At 32.9% G+C, this 13,799-nt stretch overlaps 1 protein-coding gene and 3 long non-coding RNA genes across 6 annotated transcripts in view; 3 read left to right on the top strand and 1 right to left on the bottom strand.

Moving 5' to 3' along the window:
- Positions 1-13,793, top strand: part of LOC116185240 — a 19,802-nt gene extending 6,009 nt beyond the window's left edge. The window contains exon 3 of the long non-coding RNA XR_004150042.1: positions 13,589-13,793. This is a non-coding gene — a long non-coding RNA (uncharacterized LOC116185240). The remainder of the gene's footprint in view (positions 1-13,588) is intronic.
- The window catches only part of LOC102674166 (peroxidasin-like), a 290,955-nt gene that overhangs the window by 240,403 nt on the left and 36,753 nt on the right, over positions 1-13,799 (bottom strand). The gene's annotated exons all lie outside the window — the stretch shown is intronic.
- On the top strand, positions 9,706-11,359 carry LOC116185238. Its single transcript, XR_004150040.1, has 2 exons — positions 9,706-10,115; positions 10,333-11,359. It is a non-coding gene; the product is annotated as an uncharacterized LOC116185238 (long non-coding RNA).
- On the top strand, positions 12,808-13,132 carry LOC116185239. The gene is made up of 2 exons (XR_004150041.1): positions 12,808-12,847; positions 12,981-13,132. It is a non-coding gene; the product is annotated as an uncharacterized LOC116185239 (long non-coding RNA).

The raw sequence follows: 13,799 nt of genomic DNA, 5'->3' as shown, positions 1-13,799 counted from the left end.
TATATATATATATATATATATGGTATGAAAAAGAAATGATAGAAAATTGGTAACTTATTTTCAGAGAATTGAATTATCGGTATCATTTATATTTGGATATTCGTCAATATTCGGAAGATATGGGTTTTTATTTTTGTTTTGGAATTAAGCAGCATCTACTTCGCATTTTCTCACACTTTATTTATATCAATGACAATTTTCAGCTTTGTCTCCTTTCTTTCAAATAAAATAATTTGCATATTAAAATTATTAATCTTTCGTAACAAATATATACTTTTACGCATTATCCAATTCGTTCGTTTGAAAATTTAAGATTCCGTGCATCAAATAAATCTGAGATACAAAAGATAAGAACACGATACCTCGACCCATTCATCGATAAATATACATTTTTCTCAATTATATATATCCTCACAAAAATGGTCCACTTCTCTTTTCATCTACTAATGGCAATCGTAAACAAGATCTGGCCAATCTTCTGATCCAATCAGTCTCTGATCCATTAACATCGGTGAAGAAACCGTTCTAAATATGAGAATGAATCTCGACTCAGGAAGGAAGGTCGTTAATGTTAATAAACGAGATTTCGTAGTGAAATTCAAGTTTCGTAATTACGCGACAATTACCGTCCGTGTATCGAGGCTACGCTCACGGGGAGAGAGAATCTCGTTTCGTTCGGTTTAGCTGGATAGAAACTCCTTTATTGCGCCGAGGATTAATTTCCTCGTAAGAATAACTAGAGTGCACGCGCAAGGATCTTTGAGGATGTTCCGGGCTAATTACCAGAAAGCCGTGGAAACCGTATTGTCTTGAAACGTTTGAGGGATGGATTCAACGGTGATATTATTACAGGGCCAAAGTGTGCGCCGAAATTCTTGCGCAATTAAGTTTTCCGCAACTTCTTTATGCGAAAGATTGGAGACGAGCGTATTATCTGTTTCTCAATTTGTGCGGGATTATTCGTCCCGCGATGTTGGTTGAAAATTATGAAAATGTGATTGATGGGGATGAATGCGAAGTAAAGTTAACTTATAAAACTAGATAAAGATAAGAGAAATAAAATTTTCATGGGTACTGGAATATATTATAGATTTCTCTTATGAAAACTAAATAATCTCGTGTTTATTGCATGTCTGAACTTTACAAATACATCTTCATTGTACGAGTCACAAAAATAAAATTATTTTTAGACAAATATATTTTTTTGGTTACTTTGTGAGTATATTTATATTTTTGCTGAGATAAATTATTTATACTCCATTTTGTCGAAATCGTATACTACAAAAAGATATATGAACTTATACAGAAAGGAAGATATTGTTTTTCTTATTAAAACGAAGAAAAGAGAAATAATAAGTTGATTAAATAGTTGGAAGAAAATATTACATCTATCTATTACATCACCATTAATATTACATCACCATTTTCGCCAATCCATCAGTCCTCACCTCGTCGATCCCAGAAGAATGTCATTGTCCAACCGATTCCAGAAACCAATTTCGGATTGTCTCAATTCACCGTTCACCGATTCGTAATTTAGTGCTTTTTTCACCCCGTCTAAAACGGATGAGAAATGGAGAACGGAAGGAAGAGCCGAACCGGTTAAAGAGGGACGAAGATAAATTTTCGTTTCCCCGTAAAAGATAGAGCGAGACGAGTATAACCGACCGCCGGTAACCGAAGAAAGAGAGACGGAAGGATGCACCGGGTCTGCTACAGATTAGAGATATTTATGGTCCAGTAAATCAGATACTGTCTCCTCTTTTCCGTGCGTACCAGCGCGACGTTGATTCATCAATATAAGCTTTTCCCAGAGCCAGTGTTCGCGATATATGGCCGCTCATAAGCGCGCGGAAGAAGGGAGAAAATGAGAGGGAGAAGAGGAGGAAAAGAACGGGGTAACCCTCTCGTATGAAATGTCGATGGTGAAACGACAGCTGGTAAATCGAGGTTGTGTTCGATGTATCGTAGGATTTCGATGTCGCACGGACTGGAACCGATAAAAACTTACGACCAGTTCTCGGTGTTAAGTGCTGTTTTTTTCTTTTTTCTTTTTTTTTCTTTTTTTAATTTCAATAGCTCAAACGCATATCTCGAATGAATTCGCATGGAAGAAGGAATATTTTCATCGAAAAGAATGTTCTCGCGATTTTTTTCATTTCTTCATTCGTCTTCATGGATAAATAGGAATTTATTAGAATATCGGAGTGATTTATTATTGTTATAATTTAGTTATTGTTATAATTATTGTTATATGTGATAGTTATTGTTATAATTTATAAATATTCCACTAAAATCTCACTTTTAGGTACTTTTTTCGTTAGATTCTCATTACTTGCATTGAAACTTGGATAATGTAAAAAAAATGTAGCTTTCAACCCCTTGTAAATGAATATAACGAACAACGGTGTAGAACTTTCATGAGAATTATGAGTGTAAAGGCAACTGCTTCTTGATATCGTTTTTGTTCGTACCAGGGATTGAAGAACTAGTATTATGTACAAAAGAGCTTGTAAAATTAAAATTGATGGAGCGAGACTGTTAACTTAGTTTTATACTCTGTCGCTTCGGAGTAAAGGTAAATGTAGTAAATCACAAAATTAGATTAAAGTTGGTCCCTGTATAACCTAGTATAACTTTCAAGCAACGTTGCACATGCTTCCGCTTCTACTATCTTCAATTCCGTCCTTTTTTTTTTTAAGCATCCGCGAATTTAAAAAAAAAAATATTTATACATAAATCTTAAGCTTAATAAATCTTGTCGCGCGATCTATTAATTTCACTTGGCTATACTTTCAAATAATTCATACACATTGAACACGTAAAATATCTCAATTTATCATACTTCATCCTATTCCAAAGTGAATATTTCCATTTTTTTTTCTATACAAAGTGTTAATATGTTCGTGAAATAATTTTAGAGAGTCATTCTAAGAAAGATAAAAAAACAAAGCAATTTAAGTTTGCTTTAGATGTAACAAAGAGTGCACTCATTCTTCAATTGTTTGTAACTTCAAACAAATCTTCAAAAGTCCTTTTTTATAAACCAATCTTTACGTTCATTTTGATATTTAGAATCTAGGCTATCCAAGGAATATATTAACACTCTGCATGGATATAATTTATAGATAATTATTTTAAATTTCTGTATATGAATAAATGAAAATTCATTCGGTTTTCAGTTTTCACTTCTCACGACGTGGCATTTGCACGTATTTTCGCAATTAAACTCGTTTATCCGAGATGCATTAAATCGATAAATGGGATGACCCCTCTTATTTAAAAAGCATCGGTCAAATGGTCGATATTTTGTTCAAATCGCAATTATTTTCGAGTGTTCGTTAAATCGGTAAACAGATGCAAAACGATCGATGAATAGAGGAAAGAATAATCAAGTATGAAAGTTTTATCGATGTTTCGCGAGTTTGGTTATATTTTCAATGATGAATCGCGGTTATATTCGTTTATGCGTGGAAACACAAGAGAGAAATTCACCTCTCTCTAGGAGCAGACAGAATGTTAATTAGCATTCTGATCGAAAATCAATGGACTACTTTGTTGAGCAGTGAGATAACACAATGCTACGCATCCCTCTAATAAATCAATTTGCTGAATTAATTAATTGAAATCAAGTTACGAGTGAAAATTTGGATCGAAACTTCTGTTTCGATGAATGAAATTAATTAAATCTTTCTAAATAAAAACAATTTAGCAACGTGTTTCACAAATTTTCACAAATCTGATTTTTATCAACGTTACAATTAATTCTTTGTCTTAAGAAAATTTCCATTTAACTGATATTTTAAAGTTCCATGTATCTTTTTACTTTTTTTAAAGAATTCAAGTTATTTGATCTATAATCAAAATTGAACTTAAAATTAACCAATTCTCCGATACTTTCCCGTTTATAATAAAAACAACAAAATAAAATATAACAAAATGAATCAAAAAAGAAACGAAATTGGAAACGGGAAATAAGCTTTGATAATCAAAATTTAAACGTGCTTCCTTTTTACCTTCGCTATCCATTTTTGCCGATCCCGTCCGTCCGTCCCTCTTCACCTACTTTTTTCTCTCCTCTGTAAATTCCTATTTTACAGATAAGTTCCATAATGTCATGCCGCTATCGCGTTTCTCTTCTTCTCTCCCCCTCCCCCTCCCCTCCTCCCTTTTTTCCTTCCCATTTTATTCGCGAGCAATACGACAAGAGGAGAGAACGACAAAAAAGGAGGGAAATTCGCAACTCGTGTAGAAGGGGTTAGAGGAATGAATCTGCGATGACGAGGAGAGCACGAAACAGAAGTAGTTGGAAGGGGAGAGAGTTGGAATAAGAGAAACAAAACGGCGCATTTATTATGTAAAGGGAACGAGACTTTTTCTTGTCCACCTCTCCTTCTTCTTCGCATTATTTCCCATTCAAAATCCCTAGGGATTAATATTGCATTGCAACCACTCGTTAAATCTACGAGGTAGCCAAGAAATGTGTCTATAACATTCTCCTTGAAATACGGATGGATAAGGAACAATATATTTTCAAGTAATCGTGTTATTGTACATATAGAAACTGAGATGGAAGATTTCTTGTCGCTAAAAATTTTTTAACTTTCTAACGCTTTTAAATTTCTTTCTCAAAGAATTTCTCTTTTTTTTGGAATTCATTATATTCAATGAAGATAAATGTTTTTTTTTTTTTCAGGAATTTTCTTCGTGAAAAGTTTATGGAAAAGAAAAGAAGTCTAGTTAAAGAGAAGAAAGGATCATTTTATGTGTGTGTGTCGGAATATATATATAAGAAAGTCTAAATGTAATTTTAACCTTTAATCCTTAAAAGGGTCACTTAATATCCGAATTACGAGATGGTACAAAGAATACATCCTTAACATGTCTGAGGTAATTTATTATTTATAATATATTCATAATTTTTAATTACGGTATGGTATAACATGGCTTTCATATAAAAATTCTAATGTTCTTTGACAATATTGCTAACTCTTTTGTTAACTTGATATTAATTATTGGCCACGGATTACGATCATAAACACGCGAATTATACCGATTTATTCCCTCAATTTCAAAAATAAATTAATTAAGCGCATATTATGAATGCACTAATAAACGTCAGTATAATCCTTTATAATTAATCATTTGTCGGAACGAGCGACCATCGAGAATACGAATAATAATTAATGCCTAATTAAATCGAATATGCGAGATCAATTGAAAATATTGGCGCTCGGTATCTATTAAAATCTTAATTAATATGACAAACAAATATCGCATTAATTCAAAAAGTCGATATTAATTTTATCTAATCGCTATACTTAAAATTGGATAGACATGATGAGGAAAATTGGTTTATCCGATTTGCTGATAGACTAAATGTAAAAAAATAACAAGCAAAATTTCGCATTTTTTAACAGTCTTTTATTCGTTAACTGAAAATCGTTTCGATGTTATATAATGAATTGGAAAAAAGTTTTCCAAATCTTAATATACTTTTAATAATTAAGCTTAAAAAAATTTCACTCATGCGAAATATATCTAACATGGAAAATATGTATTTACATAGAAACCCACAGTCACGTTCCTGTAACACTTGTTTGGCAACGACTATCTTATTCTACTTGATTGATCACACAGCACTCTTGTTCCACTTGTCTAACTATGACTGGCTTATCTTACTCGGCTGATCATAATTGCCCTACATTACTTGTCTGCCCATAACTGGCCTGTTCTACCCGACAAACTATGATGATTATTCTACACCACTTGTCTCGTCCTATAAATGTCCCGTAACTTGTCTATCCGGCAATATCCCTATTCCACTTATCGAGGCCGCAAAACAGGAAAGGAAACCGATCTAAATCATAATAAAAAAAAAAAAAAAAATACCAAAATTCCAACGTACCATTACGAGGCGAATTCGAATGCTGCACACACGCGCGATTGAAATTTAATTCGCAGCCTTTAAACTCGGCGACTAGGATGCTCGATCATCGCCAATAAAAACGATATTGCGTTGCGGTTCGAATAAATATGCCCGCTTCGGGATACCGCTTTGAACAAAAGCGTTCCAATTGACAATTGGTAATAGGGCATACGTACGAAACAAAAAGAGCGACGTGCGGATCGTGATGACAGAGGCGGAAGGATATATATACACACATACGGCCGATAACGTTTACGAAAATCGATAGGCGCAGACATTCTGTCGTCGAACATCCGGGGATCCTCCTTCATTTCATCGATAGACGATAGACAGACCTTGTAAAGCATGCGGTGTGAAACTAACGCGATTGCGTGGGACGCGCCAAGAGGGATCGATGTCTAAAGCCGAGGATCAAACGAGCCTCCCGCTCGATGTCGTTATCGGCAAGAGCTCTTCCGCGTTCACCCAATTTTCATCTCTCTTATCGCCAGCTTGCATTAACGCGATACCCCCGTGTCGGCGGGAAAGGGATGGTCGCGATTAAAAATTTATATTTATGGATACATCGGCCCATTAGCGACGGGGAATTAAGTTATTAAGAGGAGGGGAGGGGAGGGAGAGAGCGAGGGATCTACACGTGGGAAAAATTACAAGGGAGCGAAGAATGGAGAATTTGAATGGGTGGGAAGTTACTGTAAGCGGATTTGAGACAAGTCCTTGTGAAAAAAAAATGATAAAAAGAATTGGAATTTTTCTTTTTTCTGAGGAAATGTGACAATGCGAAAATTAATTTTTAACTTTATAATAATTTTAATTTTAATTTTTTTTTTGATACAGGAAATCCTTTCGATTAATCATAGATGCATGCTCATTTTTTCATTGTAGTAGGTTATTATTCGTTTCTTTTGATTAAATTTTGATTAAAATTCGGTTATAATAAGAGCAAGATATCAGATTAGGATATATTCATTAGCCTTAGGGATGACAAGAGGAATTTCAAGTTTCCTGTTGAGGGAAAAGATTGACGTATTGACGTGTGCCGAAGACAGGCTATTAGTAATATGCAGTTTACCTATACGAAGATTGTATTATCGATTCTATTAACATCGAATTATCCTTCGAATAATTAATCTAAAAAGAGTATTTTGCTAATTAATTTCTTCTCGAATTCGTATTCCCTTTCGATTCTCTTTTATTATTTATTAAACATAACAATCCGTATCTCTCGATATTTATCAAATTCGCACGTCAAAAAAAATTTTCCAAAAAAATTTTCAGCAAAAATTTCTCCTCGTTGTTCGTTAATTTACCCATCCATCACACATCTGATTTCATCTATCAACTCATAAAAAAAATATTACAGTTCCAATTTCCGATTTCCAATTTCCAATCGATTATTGCATACGTTGGTCAAAAATCGAACAGAAGAATCGAAGAATTTATCACCCGATATGGAAATAACTGGTAGCCCATTTTCTATGCAAATTTCCGTAAATATGTGGGTATGGGAAGTCGATATCGCATTGCCATACGTAAGGACACGTAGCGCAATTACACTTCCCCCCTTAGACAATCCTGTCACGTCACCAGAGGATGGTGAATGCACCAACGTTATACCTACGTGATTCGCAACCTGCAATTTCACACGCGTTTACAGTCGGTAACGTATCCGAGACTGCGATAATACAACGGAATTCCATATAAATTCATGAAGTCTAACACAACTGCATAAATCAGAATCTCGTACGATGATCTAGTACCATTTATAAATACGAATTTGGAGGAATTAAATTCTTATGCTGTTATGGTGATTTTCGATAGGATACATCTTTCGATGTATACGTTTTATTTCAATTATGGATTGTGGATATAACGATTGTATTATTCCACTTCAGTATAGACTTTACTTGATTTAATCTATTTGCTTGACTTATTCTATTTGATCTATTCTATTTGATCGTAATTATCTACTCTACATGATTAATTGTGAGTTATTCTATTTGCCTGGCCATGGTTATTCTGTCAGCCAAAACTAACTCATTCTATTTGTTTAACAATAGATTATTTGTCCTCCCATGGCTGGTTTATTCTAATCACTTGACTACAACTGAATTATTATTCTATTCGATTATTTCTCCCTATAATTAATTTATTCTGTTAGTTATGATTTATATTTATTCAGCTGGTTTATACTTCTTGACCATGGGTCACATATATTACTTGTCTAGTCATTAATCTAATTTATTCCAACTATTTCCACTCGTCTGATCATAAATAAAGCTTATACTAACCTTGTTTGATCATAATTAATTATATCACTTGTCTGGTTATATATAAAGTATCTATTTTGCTACTTACCTCGAATGCAAGATAATTATGGAGATTGATGATCAAGCAAAGATAAATCAATTTTCTATTTTTGAAATTATGATGAATTTTATATATAACGCGAAAAGGAATAAATAAAGTCCAAAATCTCTTGGTATAAATGAACGAAGAAGGAAGGAACGAAAAAAGAAAGAAATTCCAAATACGTGGCACGAAACTTATCTGCAAATGTTTCGAAATGGAAAGATTTACATTTCCACTGAGGATACCACAATTTCTCGTCTCGAGCTGCGAAGAAGCTAACGCTCATTTGGTTTCAGTTTCGGATTAAAAGTAATCCAACATCCTTTGTAATATGTCGGTAGACTAGAACACCCTGCAAGAATAAACCTTTTCCACGATCTTTCCTTGGTCGACGCCTCGACTTCCCTCCCCCGACAGCGAATTTTTATGTAAATTTAACGGCCTCGCCTCGACGTTATGGACTTTTACACTTCTCGAAGAAGAATGTAATACGATCGAAGCGTGTGAAAATCTGGGTTGAAGTTTATTATGCAAAGGATCGTTTATTATTCAAACGATAACAAGTAACAGGCTTACTCGTGCTTAAGCTTTTCAAGATCGGGCGTGAATATATTCACCTTCGTCAAGATCATAATTATCTGGGTTTAGAAAGGGGTTTCGTAATATCGGGCAAAGTATTTCAAGTATTTTTATTTAAAGAGAAATGAAAAGATGTAGCAAGGAAGTCTCGAGGCTGAAGAAAGATTACTCGCGATACTTATCTTCGAAAGAGGATGAAAAAAATTCTTGAAGCGAAGTTAATGAACGTTCAAAGTTTTTTAAAAAAAAGAAAAAAAAAGGATGAAATCTCTTGAAGAGGGAGAGTCTACTGAAGAGTTTTTGGAAGCAAAGTATACTGCAATAAATTCTCGTAAAAGAATGAAGGAAACAAAGAGAAAAAGTCTTGAAAAATACCGAAAATCCTTGACAGTGCCTTTCGTTTAAATATATCTTCATAATTTAGAAGAGAATACAAAAAAAGTATTTTAAAAAGGATAATTTTTTTCCTTTTTTTTTATATAAAATAATTAATACTTATTAAAAGCAAATAATATGTAAATATAACGTAAAATATATATGTATTCAGAGCGAAATTCATGCGCAGAATTCTCTAAAATCGAGTTTCGCTTTAACGTGTATTTATTTTAATATGTACACGAATTATATGGAATTAATAATAAGTAGACTTACTAAATATACATTAAATATTTGCAGCTATACAATTATGTATATTTAGAGTGTATATTATAGGGAAATTCAACACATATCCACACAAAAAATATAGAAAAATAAAGGAAAAATAAAATTCAACGAAAGATAAATATAACAATTCTCGAAAATGAATTATTCAATAATACATTACAATTTAATTCCAAGTTTTAAATTAGTTTTAAATTAAACAATCAAGGATATAAAAAAATTAAGGAATAAACGATGAGATATTTTATTATTTACGAAACTCTAAATTTTCTCTTCCTCGTTCTTCTATGGGCCAAGGGATTAAAAATTAATGACCATTTTAACGGTAGCTGTATAAGTAGTGGGTTAAAGATACGAGACAAGTGCTCGAGTTAAGTAAGATTCTCTAACCTTTTCACAGCCACTTCCGTTCCACTAATGTGGCTTCCGACCATTCGAGCTATCCACGATCAAATATATCGTCGAATTTCTATTTCCATTTTCATCCTATTCTTCGAAATTAGGTTCGAACAGATGGCAAATCCGATCATTAAACATGTAACAAATCCTATTTAATGGAAAGCATATAATGATCGTCAATGAATTAAATATAAAGGTATTCTCTTTTTATGCATGCAATGAAAATTTCAAAAGATGCAATGAACTTTTGATTTCTGAATTTAATGAAGAATAATGATTTAATTTTAATAATGAATGAAAATCTAGAATAATTTCAAATTATACGACTGTAGCTGTAAAAGTTTATTGCATTTTATGATAATTGTTATTATATATAATAGAAATGATATTTTATTTTTTCTATTTTATTACAGTGCGAATTAAGAAGACAGAAAATGATCCAGATAATCGTGAAATGAGGTAATTAATCAATACAGTAAGGATTATGGAAATTAGTATTCAATAGCACGAGACTGCATGATCTAATATAAGACCTCCATAACATTGCAATCGATATTAGGTGTAACGATGAAGATGACCATCCGATATCCCAAGTCTGTTGAACATGATATTCCCTTCTAGTTGTGTAACAGATACCAGAAACACTAATCGTGGAATCCATCTATTTGATCACCAAAATTAGGAATATGCTTTGGTAACCAAATAAAAATTTATGTTTTGTATTATCAAAGATATTCAAAAGCTATATATTTTATTACCAGTATTTTATATAGGTATTAAAATCACATACGAATGTTTTATTTAATTATCATTTGATTTTATTTTTCCATTAATTTAACGTTATAATATTAACTGAAATTTAATTTCAGGTATCCTTCTTAATGACTTTTTAAGAGCCATATTAAATAGTTAGAAGAGCCACGTGTGAATCACGAGTTTGGTTATCGTGCTTTATATTAATTTACACGAAGATTCTAAATTTTATGAATTAATTAAGATTCTGTATGGTATAATGAAACTTGATATTAAAGTTGATGTAAGGTTTGAAATTAAATCAATTGAAACAGGTGATTCAGATGAAACATTATATTCAACAATGATCTCGTTGAATATACGAGAAGTTATTACAACCCTTATAATCATCCTCATCGAAAATCAAAACGATACTGCAATATAATTATATCAAACTTTCAAGAATCATAGAAGAATCGTCTTAAGGAACATCTCGGAAAACTTTAAAAACACGAAAACGTAGAACCTTCGAATCCCTTGATAGCCCTGGAACCTCTGGATAGCTTCGAATCCTCTGAGAACCTTGGAATTTCCAGATGGAGCTCTCGAAATGGCTCTGTGTCCCTCGATACCTTTAAAACTACGTTATAGGAATAGCTCTTCAATTATGGATTCTTTTTCTTTCTTTAAATCTCTGTTATATTTTTTCACACAGTCTTATTACTCTTCTCTTCTTATTTTATTCCTCAAATTGGATATCTATGTAATTTCAGAGATGGAAACTAACGTGTAACGTGTAATATTCAATGATTGTTCCTGAAATGGAACTTACTCTCCTGAGCATATAATTGGGACATGCTTTCTACCATAAACTCAATCACGTATCTTGGAAAGATATCTTGCTTCTCAATTTCAATTTCAATTTCGTGATTATGTTCCACGCTGTCTCTTGTTACTTCCTTTTCAAATTTCAAATTTTTATAAATTTTTTCATATTAATATTTCATAAAAATATTCTCACGCATATCGAATACTTTACAAGTGAATGTGAATTGGTTATTTTCGAAATAGTAATATATCATATATTAATTATTCGAAATCAATTTGACGAAATCAATTGATATAATTTGAAATACTAATTTTTCAATAAAATGTGTAAATAACATTTATTGCAATTCGATCATTTTTGTATTATTGTTTATTTCGTTTTTTACAGTGAGTAGAAAAATTGAATTCGTAAAACTTGTCGAAATATTTTTTTTTTCTTTCGAAAATAAAATTAATCGAAAATTTAAACTTGTTTTTGTATCAATTTATTATAAATTAAATCGATATTTGAATAATAACAAAATACGATTATTTACAAAATTATTACGAATTTGAAATCTTTTCTAAACAATAATAGAAATATGATAATAATTCAAGAATTCACAATAGTGTAAACTTGACACAAAGAATTTTATTTGACTTAATAATTTCTTTCTTTCATCAAATTTACAGAAGATTACAAATCGTCGCCAAAAGAAGTTTCCATTACGATGAATAGGAAAAACAGACAACGCATAAGTTTCTTACTCTTCACACACACAATTTTCTTATCACAAAGGCTAGACATCGTTCAAAGAAGTTGTAACAATCACTTAACATGTTCGCAGAATGGATTGCCACCATAAATATAATTGCATAAAAGAACTGTTACCATTATACCCGATATCGTTCGCGTTGTAGCAACGATCTGTGCCAATTGTTCGCGGGCAGGCAATAAAGTCCGGCCGTCAAATTTAATCGTCGGCCATACATCTTCGAGGAAACAGCAACAATCGCCAGCCGAGCCGGGCTATTATACCATGGCCGGCTACTTCTTTGTCGGAATCACGTTACGTATGAGCTAATAACGTGTCAACGGAAAAGAAGACAACCATGGAAACGTAAAAACGATCATCAGAGGAAATGATCACGACAAGTGATCATCGTTCTCTTCTCCACGAGAAAATGAACCACGTGATTTTCAAAAACCTGGAATGTATATAAATCCCAAATCTATAGATTCAAGCGAATTATCTTGATTGTTTTCAAATAAAATTATTTTCTATTTATATTTGATTGTGTGTAGAGATGATTAATTGTTGGACAATTCTCGACAATCATTATCACGATGGCCAATATCAAAAAAAGATAGATATGATGCTAGATAAAGTGACTAATACGTGTTTATAAACAATCAGTGGGCTGATAATATATTTAACGACGTCTCGTTTTTGCAAAAATAAATACGTGTATCTTGGAAAATTACACAAATGAATATTCTCAAAGGCGCAATTCTCTCTAGATCAATTTTTATAATATTATTAAAGACCAGCACTTTTCACCGTTACCACAGGAATGTTAAACATAAAGAAGATCTCGTTGATCCAACCAATTTGCCATAGACACCCACGTAATCCACCCACGTAATCTACCCAACAATCTACCTTTAAAAGAAAAAAGAAAGAAGGAGAAAAAGAACGGCAGAGTATCTACTAAGTAGATAGCAACTAAAGAAGAAGAAGAAGAAGAAGAAAAGGATTTCAAGGAGAACAAGGGCGATTACACCCTCGCCAGGTTAATTCTCGCAATCTAAAAGCAACGTAATTTCAATCGTCGAGGCGATGCAAGGTTTTTTTCATCGACCCAAATTCTTCTTCTTCTTTGACCCGTCATCCATTTCTGCCTCCTGTTGCTCCGCCGCCTATACGCATTCCAATACGTACACAGACGTTCCACCCTTAACTAACGAGGGGTGCTATACTCCTCTCGCGAGAATGTCGATGAAAATGTCGGAAATTTCTTAGATATCACCTTTCTGCGGACGTGAAACGAGACCAGAATTCCAAATTCCCTAGAAATATATATATATATATATGGCAAGAGGAATCGATAGCATTCTCGTCTTTCGAGCCTCCTCCCCTTTTTTTAATACTTTATTGGAATCTTGTACTTCGAAATGTCGCTATTCCACTCGAGATAACGGAAATATTATCGCCGTTTTGTAGGCGAGAACGAACGAGATGGAGAGAAGATTTTCTTCTTAAGTTTAAGAACGGCACGACTAATGTGCTTTTGTCGTTTGTTATCGATGGCCGTGCATCGGTTAATGGAAGGAAACGTG

Source organism: Apis dorsata, unplaced genomic scaffold (assembly GCF_000469605.1).
Source record: "Apis dorsata unplaced genomic scaffold, Apis dorsata 1.3 scaffold_135, whole genome shotgun sequence".
NCBI lineage: Eukaryota > Metazoa > Arthropoda > Insecta > Hymenoptera > Apidae > Apis > Apis dorsata.
This window is presented reverse-complemented; position numbering and strand designations above follow the sequence as displayed.